Source organism: Antechinus flavipes, chromosome 4 (assembly GCF_016432865.1).
Source record: "Antechinus flavipes isolate AdamAnt ecotype Samford, QLD, Australia chromosome 4, AdamAnt_v2, whole genome shotgun sequence".
Classification (NCBI taxonomy): domain Eukaryota; kingdom Metazoa; phylum Chordata; class Mammalia; order Dasyuromorphia; family Dasyuridae; genus Antechinus; species Antechinus flavipes.
The window spans coordinates 179,917,706-179,926,777 of record NC_067401.1 but is presented as its reverse complement, the minus strand read 5'-3'; positions in this window follow the sequence as shown (position 1 = coordinate 179,926,777).

Genomic DNA, 9,072 nt, shown 5'->3' with positions numbered 1-9,072 from the left:
TGTTCTGAGCTCTCTGCATACTGACCTTCACCAGCTAGTTGGTCAAAAGCAACTTGTACAATAGCTCCTGTTTGCCTATTGTGTTGGGCTTGAATCCTACATAATTCATGAAACTCCGAAAGCCACAATAAATTTTGTCCCGGTTCTAGACAAGTTTTAGCGATGGATTTCCAGTCATTCGGGGTTAAGATTTCATAAGACAAATTATCCAGTAACATCTTCACATAAGATGACGTAGCCCCATAAAGAGTGCAACCCTTTTTCAAATCTTTAATTTTTCCCAAATTAAAAGGAGTGTATTTTCTCTCTTTTTGACCTGAGGATTTGAGCTCTTCAATCACAGGATATGCATTTATAAAATCAGATATACCTTCTCCTTCATTTTTTGCTTTAATTAATGCTTTTTCTAATCTTGTCAAATTCTGCTTTACAGGAGAAGCTAACTGTGTTTCTGTCTCTCTCCCTCCCCCTTGTTCCACACATGAAGGGTTAATTGCAGGGGGAGGGTCATGAGATGTGGAATCATCTAATTCCTCCTGCTGTGAAGTATCACACTCAGAATTGTAATTAACTCCATTCTCATCTGATTCGTCCTCCTTTTCACCCAGTAAAGTTGGTACTTCTTCCTCCTGTACTTTCCTTTTCATCATTCTATCACTTAAATAACTTCTTATAGCCAATTGTATTACATTATATGTATTAATTATTGAGTTAGGCCCATTTTTATCATAGAATTGACAAAGATCCTCTCCAACCAATTTCCATTCATTTAAATCTAATTCCTTATCAAGAGAGAAACAAGGACATATGTCCTTTACAGTTTGTAAAAGTTCAGTGATTTGCTGTAAACTTATAATTAAACCTTGGCTTTCCATAACTTTGACAATGCTCTCTAAACATTTTCCTTGAACAGAAACAGGCTGTTTTCTAAATATCTGTCCCATCTTAGCTGAAATTCTACTTTAACTCTTCTAACAAAATTTCTTTGTTGCACTCACCCTAATTTCTGGGTTGAAGTCTTTTCCACTGGATCAGGATCAGAGGCTTTTCCACTTGAATGAGGATCGGAGCTTTTCCACTTGAATCAGGATCGGAGCTTTTCCACTGAAATCCACTGAGGGGTCTGTTTGTCCCACGTTCAGGGCGCCAAAATGTTGTGAGCTTTTTCTTCTCAAAAAGCAGCCAGGTGATAAAAGTTCAGATCTTTTATTATCCCAATATAGCCCGGTTAACTTAGAGGCCTATCTCTCTGCTTGGTTCTAAGAGCTCTCTCCGAATGTCACCAAATCCAAAGGTCTGGTCCTACAGCCTCTGCCTCTGCTTTCTTCAGCCTCCAGCCAGCTCCAACTCTTCATGTCATTCCGCTGAAATCTCGACTTGTAGCGTCTTCACTCTCCAGAACCTCTTCAACTGGCCCATTGGCCTATTTATGCTCCTTCCAGAGAGAGGGATTATGGGTAGTTCTACTTAGTACCTTGTTTCAGGTTCTGGCCAAAACAACTTCTTGTAAGATTAGATCAACTCTAATTACTTAGCAGTTAGTAAGGATTCCAACATATATATATATATATACATATATATATATATATATTAGAGAAAAGTTTATTCCTGTTGCTTTTCTCAAAATCTACTAGTCCATTTATTTAGAAAGCTTTTAGTATATAACTTTTGCATTATATCTTTGTCATATTATTTTGTTTAATCATTTCCCTCTTAAGATGATTTTATCTTTATATTATAATTTGATCACAAATATGAGTTAAAATTATAAAATGTTTATACTTGTATCTTATTATAGTAAATCAGAGTTGTTTTAGCATCAATTTATTACTTAATAGATTTAGTATTGTATTTACAAGACTGCTTGATTATAGAGATACTTTGTATTTGAATCCTTTCTTATTGGATGCTGCAATTACTTTCTCCTTGATCTGGGAGTTCTGGAATTTGACTATAAAATTCTTAGGAGTTTTCATTTGGGGAATCTCTTTCAGGAGATATTCAGGGGATTCTTTCAATTCCTATTTTACCCTCTGGTTCTAGAATAGCAGAATACTTTTTCTTGATAATTTCCTGAATGATAATGTCTAAGTTCTTTTTCGATCATGACTCTCAAGTAGACCAGTAATTTTAAAATGACTTTTCCTGGATCTATTTTCCAGATCAGTTATTTTTTCATTGAGATAGTTCACATTGTTTTCTTTTTTCCCCTATTTTTTCATTCATTTAGGTTTGTTTTATTGTTCCTTGTTTATTTTTCATAAAGTCAGTAGCTTCCATTTGCTCAATTCTAATTTTCAAAGGATTATTTTCCTCAGTGAGCTTTTATGCCACCTTTCCCATTTGGCTAGTTTTGTTTTTTAAGGCATTCTTCTCATTGAATTCTCCTCATTAAATTTTTGTATTTTTTTTTTTTTTTGCACCATTCTCAATTCTCTTCCCAATTTTTCCTCTATTTCTCTTACTTGATTTTCTAAATCCTTTTGGAGCTCTTCCATAGCCAAAGACCAATTCTGATTTTTCTTGAAGGCTTTGGATGTGGGAGAGTTTGCTTTGTTATCATTTTCTGAGTGTGTGTTTTAATCTTCCATTTCATCATAGTAACTTTCTATGGTCAGAATCTTTTTTTGTTGTCTGCTCTTTTTCCCAGACTCGGCTTTTAACTTTGTTAAAATAAGGCTCTTTTCAGGACCAGGAAATCATTATATACTTCAACAACAATACTATAGGATGACTAATTCTGATGGACGTGGCTGTCTTCAACAATGAGATGAATCAAATCAGTTCCATTTGTTCAATAATGAAGAGAATCAGCTACACCCAGTGAAAGAACTATGGAAAATGAGTGTGAACCACAACATAGCATTTCCACTCCCTCTCTTTCAGTCCACTTGCATTTTTGATTTCCTTCTCATTATTTTTACCTTATTTCTAAGTCCAATTTTTCTTGTGCAGCAAAATAACTATATGTATATATATATATATATACATATATTGCATTTAACATATACTTTAACATGTTTAACATGTATTGTTCTACCTGCCATCTAGGGGAGAGGTGGGGAGAAGTAAGGGAAAAGTTGGAACAGAAGGTTTTGCAAGGGTCAGTGCTGAAAAATTACCCATTCATATATCTTGTAAATAAAAAGCTATAATAAAAAAAATAAAAATAGGGCTCTTTTTCCAAGATTGAATATGATGCCCAAAGCTGTTTTCAGAGATCCTTCTGTGGATCTGACTATAAGCACTCCATTCTGCTCTGAAGAGTGTGTCTGCTCCATTGTGGCTCTAAGTTTAGTGTGCTAAAGCAATAGCACCTTCCTTGGTGCTAAAGAGAATTCCAGTGAACTGAGGCCTCCAGAAGCTGCTACCCGCACCCTCCTGATTTGTTGGTTTTTAAAGGTCCTCTCAGTCTACTGACAAAATCTTTGCTGCTGACCTTCCAAATCATCTTTAATGTCTCTGGACTGAGAGGTCTAGAAACTGACAGTACTGCTGCTGATTCAGAGGCCTCAAAACCTTTTCCTCCTTTGCTGGCACTAGGGCTAAGGTTGGGGTTTGCACCCTGGTGTAATAGATCTTTCCTGCTTGCCTCCTAAGTTGTCTCCAGCTGAAGAATGTTCCACAATATCTTTTTTGTGTGTTCTTGATGTGGTTAGGGAACCAAAATGATGTGGTTAGTGGCAGTGCAGAGAGTTATGGGAATCCCTTTTTGGTCGGTGCAGGTTCAAGGAGAAAGAATTCACAAACCCGAAATATTAGACTGGCAAAAGGAAGTTTATTTTTGGCACTGCAGAAGTCAGGTTTTGCTAGGAAGACTGACTTCTGAGTGACAAAGTCCTGGCAGAGAGATAAATGAGACCACTTAAGTTTGAGCTAAGTAGGGAGTGATCGTGGGCCAATCTTAATGAAACCACTTAACTGCCCCAAAGGGTGGGTCCCTGTCAGGAGAGTTTCAGGGCTCATCCCAAAAGTCAAGGACAGTTTCAAAGTTCACCCCCAGCATTCTGATGCGCTAAAATTTGTTTAAATTATGTTTAAATTGTTTAAATTTTGTGTTAAATTTAAGTCATTACTTAAAGGAATTTGGAGCAATTTAGGGGAGATCTCAGCGAGTCCCTGTCTTTGCCATTTTGGCTCCTGGAAGTTCAATAGTTTATTTATTTATTTATTTTTTTAAAGATTTTCAAGCATAAGTACCCTTTGGAAAGGAAACTAGGAGTTTAAAAAGGAAGCATATATGCAGAAATAAGGAAACTATTATTTTTGACAATAAAATTTTGACAACAAGGTTACCATATAATAAAAATGCCAAAGGTTCTAAGATTTCTTCAGACTGAGCCAGGAACCAATGATTGTCCTAAATATAGCCTATTTTTTAATCTGCCTCTTTAAGCAGGTGTCAGTTCCACTAGACTAATGTGGGAAAGAAATTGTGCCTACCATGATAATTGTATGAATATGTGTGTGTGTGTGTGTGTGTGTATGTGTGTGTGTGTATAGGATTTAACATATATTTCTAGCATGTTTAACATATATTGAACTATTTGCCATCTAAGGGGGGACATGGGGCGAGGGAGAGAAATTGGAACACAGGATTTTGCAAGGGCTAATGTTGAATAGTCCACTGTTTTGAAAAATAAAAAGCTTTAATAAAAAAATAGATAAATAAATGATTAAAAAAAAGAAAGAAAAATTGTGCCTACTAGGTTCCTCAGCAATCTTGGAATCTTAAGAGTCTCCCCTATCAAACATTAATATTCTGTCTTTATTGACTAAACCCTGCAGCCTATTTCTTTGACCTCTAAAGACTACTGTTTCTGGGGAGATGTTTTCCCCAAACATATAACACATTTTGTCCATTTCCTCCACAGTGCTTAGTTTTGTTCTGGAGAAGTCCAGTCTCTAAGGAGTAAAGTTGTAGTACTTTTCTCAGACTTTGGTTCTTTATATCTTAATTCTTGAGCCATGGGGAAATAATTTAAAGTTCAGGTTTTGATTCAAAAAGAGTATCCTTAAATAGGATAATAGAAAGTTACATACTTAATATGTAGTGAGAATAAGTTTTAGCACTTCAGTAAAATAGTAAGAATAAGTTGGTCAATTTCATATAACTGATATTGATGAGGATAAGTTCTATTACTTTAATAATATGGTTTGCAAAATTATTTTCATTTTCTTTTAAACTCCATTTTGTGATTAAGCTGTCTTTAGGAAGTTATTTTTTACCAGTAAGATAAGCATTTGAATAGTGTCTACATTCTTTTAAAATGTGCCATGATGTATGTAAAGCCTCCAATAAGATATGTAATCAAAAAGTATCGTAAACAACTTTATTAGTAATTTTGATGTAATTGAAGTAAACCACCAATCAAAAGATATGATGAACAACTTTAATTAAAGTATAACATCCCTTCCCCTTGTTCAAACCCAATGCAATTCATCAGTCTGTTCCCAAATAGAGATTAAGGCTGATTCCTGGTCTCTCATCCTTACTCTCCCGGGGAGAGAAATTTTCCATCAGGTATCCTTATTATCAACTTGTTACACTAGAGTTTTGGGGGGAACTTTCCCTTTTATGAAATCTAGGACTCTCACTTTTGGATGAATTGAATTACCTTGCTCACAATGAAAGAGTTCCTTCACTCTGTATTGTTTGATATATATTCTCCTGTGGTGTTCTCTTCTTTTTTATAATATATTGGTTCTCTCTGGGAGCAGGTTTCTTGGGGAGGTTTTCTGGAGGCAGCCTTAGTATCAGTTCAGATCAATAATTACCCCAGATGCAGCCAGGTGTTAAAAGTTCAGATCTTTTATTGCTTCCTTCAAAATATCCTGGTTAGTTTTCTTGGTGGCCTATCTCTCTGCTTGGTTCCAAGAGCTCCCTCCGAATGTCTCCAAATCCAAATGTTTGTCCTTCAGCCTCCACCCAGCACAAAGGCGGAAAATTGAATGACTCTCTCTTGTCCCCAAGAGAGGGCTTCTGGCTCTCAATCTCCCAGAGTGCTCTGTGTCTGTCCCAGAGTGCTCCTCTCCGACTCCTGGCAATGTTCTGAAGTGACTCTGACTGACTCACTGAAGCTCTTTTTATGCTTGGTATAAAAGGTTGACTCCTTCTCCGAGAGTGGGATTATGGGTTTCTGACTTGTGAATCTCCCCAAAGTATGAACTCCAATGAGTACTTAAATACATTAATGAGTTAGAGGATTTGCTAAGTACCATGCTAAATTAGGCAACTGACTTATCACTTTGTAAGGATTCGCTCTAAGATGTGAACCAATAAGCATTGTACCAATTCCATTGAGTTAACACTAGGATTCTAACATCTCCCTTGAGTTATCACCTTGTTTTAAGTTGAGCTAACACTAGGATTCTAACATTCTCCTATGTATACTTGCATTTCTTTTTTGCTATGATTTTCATAAATGAGTCTCTTTGATATATTTTTATGTATGTTCACTTGCCAGGAATGGCTGAGATTCATAAGGCTATTGTTGCTCTTGTTCAGTCATGTCTGTTTCTATGAGACCCCATTTGGGGTTTTCTTGGCAAAGAAACTGCAGTGGTTTGCCATTTCTTTCTCCAACTCATTCTGTAGATTAAAAATTAAGGTAAATAGAGTTAAGTGACTTGCCCAGGGTTACACTGCGCAGGGTTACATTTTTACACAGATAATAAGTATCTGAAGGTGGATTTTAATTCAGATGCTACTAGCAGTGAAAATTATTTAATTTCATTCAGATTGTTAGAGAAATTTTAGTAGTAAGAATATATTAAAGAGGTTCAATTTGGAATTTGATTAGAATTACATGTAATAAATATATTTCATTAGTTTACTTCAAAATACCATGTAAATATTTTTTCAGAAAGAAAAACTGAATTAATTAAAAGAAATTTGAAGGTATTAATTTATGCTCAATATAATCTACTTTAAATAATAGAAAATCTAGTATATCTGATATTGAAAAACAAATGCTTCTTTCAAGTAAATATATATTGTTTGGACATGTGGAGAGGAACAGATATGGTGAGAAGGTTGCTGTGTTTCTGGTTTGTTGTCTTTTTTTTTTTGGTCAAAGTTAATGCTAAGATTTTTTGGATTGAAAAACACAGAACAAGAACAGTTACTATGGAGTTGATGTAATATAAGGAGGAAAATCGTAAGAAAGTACTTCATGAGTTTAAGTCACCAAGCTCAGATGAAGATATTAAAAGAAATGAAATGTGCTAATTGCTGAATTCCTATAAGTGATTTTCAAAAAATCACTATAACTCAGTGTCAGATATGCCATGGAAATAAAAGATATTTCTTCCAAATCCACCAGTACTGGTGTGGAATTTGGGAATTGTGGGATTTTGTTTGGAGAATTTTGGGAGAAAGGTACTAGAAAGGGGACAGAGTTTAAATCATATAGCCACCTCCATTTCAGTGTCATATGAGGATATTCTGAGTATCTAAGATTTCTGCTTTCCAAAAAAGGTTCTTCTATGCTAGTAAGAATAATGATTGGTGAAGCAATTATTTGGCAAAGATGCTACTCTGATAATTAAACTATTAATTACTCCTATATCTAGTTTTCCTTCTCAAGAAGAGTAAAAAATCTAAGAAAAATAGCTTTTTTTTCCTGCCCTTTTTGTCAGAAGTACTTGACTTTGACCATCATAAACCCAACGAAATTATTCTCTGTCACACTTTTGCTTTGCTCAGTGGTATTGTTTCTTGGGAAATATACAAATGTAGCATGGGTGTGCCATTATATGGTTCAAAGGGAGGCAGATTAGATATCTCTAGCCTCTTCTCCCTGCACTCTTCTCCAAGGGAGATTTTAATTCCTGACAGAAGAGAAAGCAGGTGCATTTTTGTTTTCCTTCTTAGGTTTTTTTTTTTTTTTTTTTTTTTTTTACCTTTTTTCTAGATCCAATCTTTCTTGAGCAGCAAGATAACTATATAAATATATATGCATATATTGTATTTAACATATACTTTAACATATTTAACATATATTGGACTACCTTCTATATAGGGGAGGGGTGGGGAAGAGGGGAAAAGTTGGAACAGAATGTTTCACAAGGGTCAGTGTTGAAAAAAACTACCCATGCATATGTTTTGTAAATAAAACACTATAACAAATAAATAAAGAGAGACAGACAGAGAGAGAGAGAGAGAGAGAGAGAGAGAGAGAGAGAGCGCGCAGAGGTCACTTGGATGCCTTCAGAAAGAGGGGGTATTGGACTAGGATTAATCTAACTGCTTCCTTAAATATTGTTAATTTAGGACAGGTTTTCTTAATTTTTTTCGATTCACAACCCCTTTTCATCCAAGAAATTTTTACATAACCCTGGATATATAGGTATATGAGTAAATCTAAACATTTACTAATAATAAATCATAATTTTGTGATCTCCTCATTCAGTTACATGACTCCATTTGGAGTTACAAGTAACAGTTTAAGCTTTTATCTAGGGAATGAGGTTTTCAGATTATTCTAACTTCTGATTACTATTCATTTTGGTGGAGAAGCAGGATTCCCAAGTTCAAAATCCAAAACTTGAGCCCTCTCCCATGGAATACAAGTTCCATAATGAACATAGTGAAAAGCAAAGAAACCCATTTAACCTTCTAGAAAGAAAGAAAACCTAGAGAAAGTAAACATATGAGTAGATCAGACAAAAGATACCAAACTGTGTGTGTATATATATATATATTTCCCCCCCCCTTTTTGAACCAGTTCAGATGAGAATGATTTAAATACTTAAAAGCATTGCTCACTCTTCCTTGTAAAAACCCTTCTTTGAATATCTTTTATATGAAATAATTTCCCCCATAATTCTTCTCCCTTACCTTTTATGCTGGTACATCTTTCTTTCTTATCCTCCCATTTTTAATTTGATACTATTCCACTATGATAGATTCACTAAATGGGATGATCAACTGTGATAGACTTGGTTCCTCTCAATAATTCAGCAATGCAAGACAAGTCCAATAAACTTTGGATAGAAAATACCATCCACACACATAGAGAGAGTATGAAGACTGAATGTAGATCAAGGCATACAATTTTCACCCTTTTT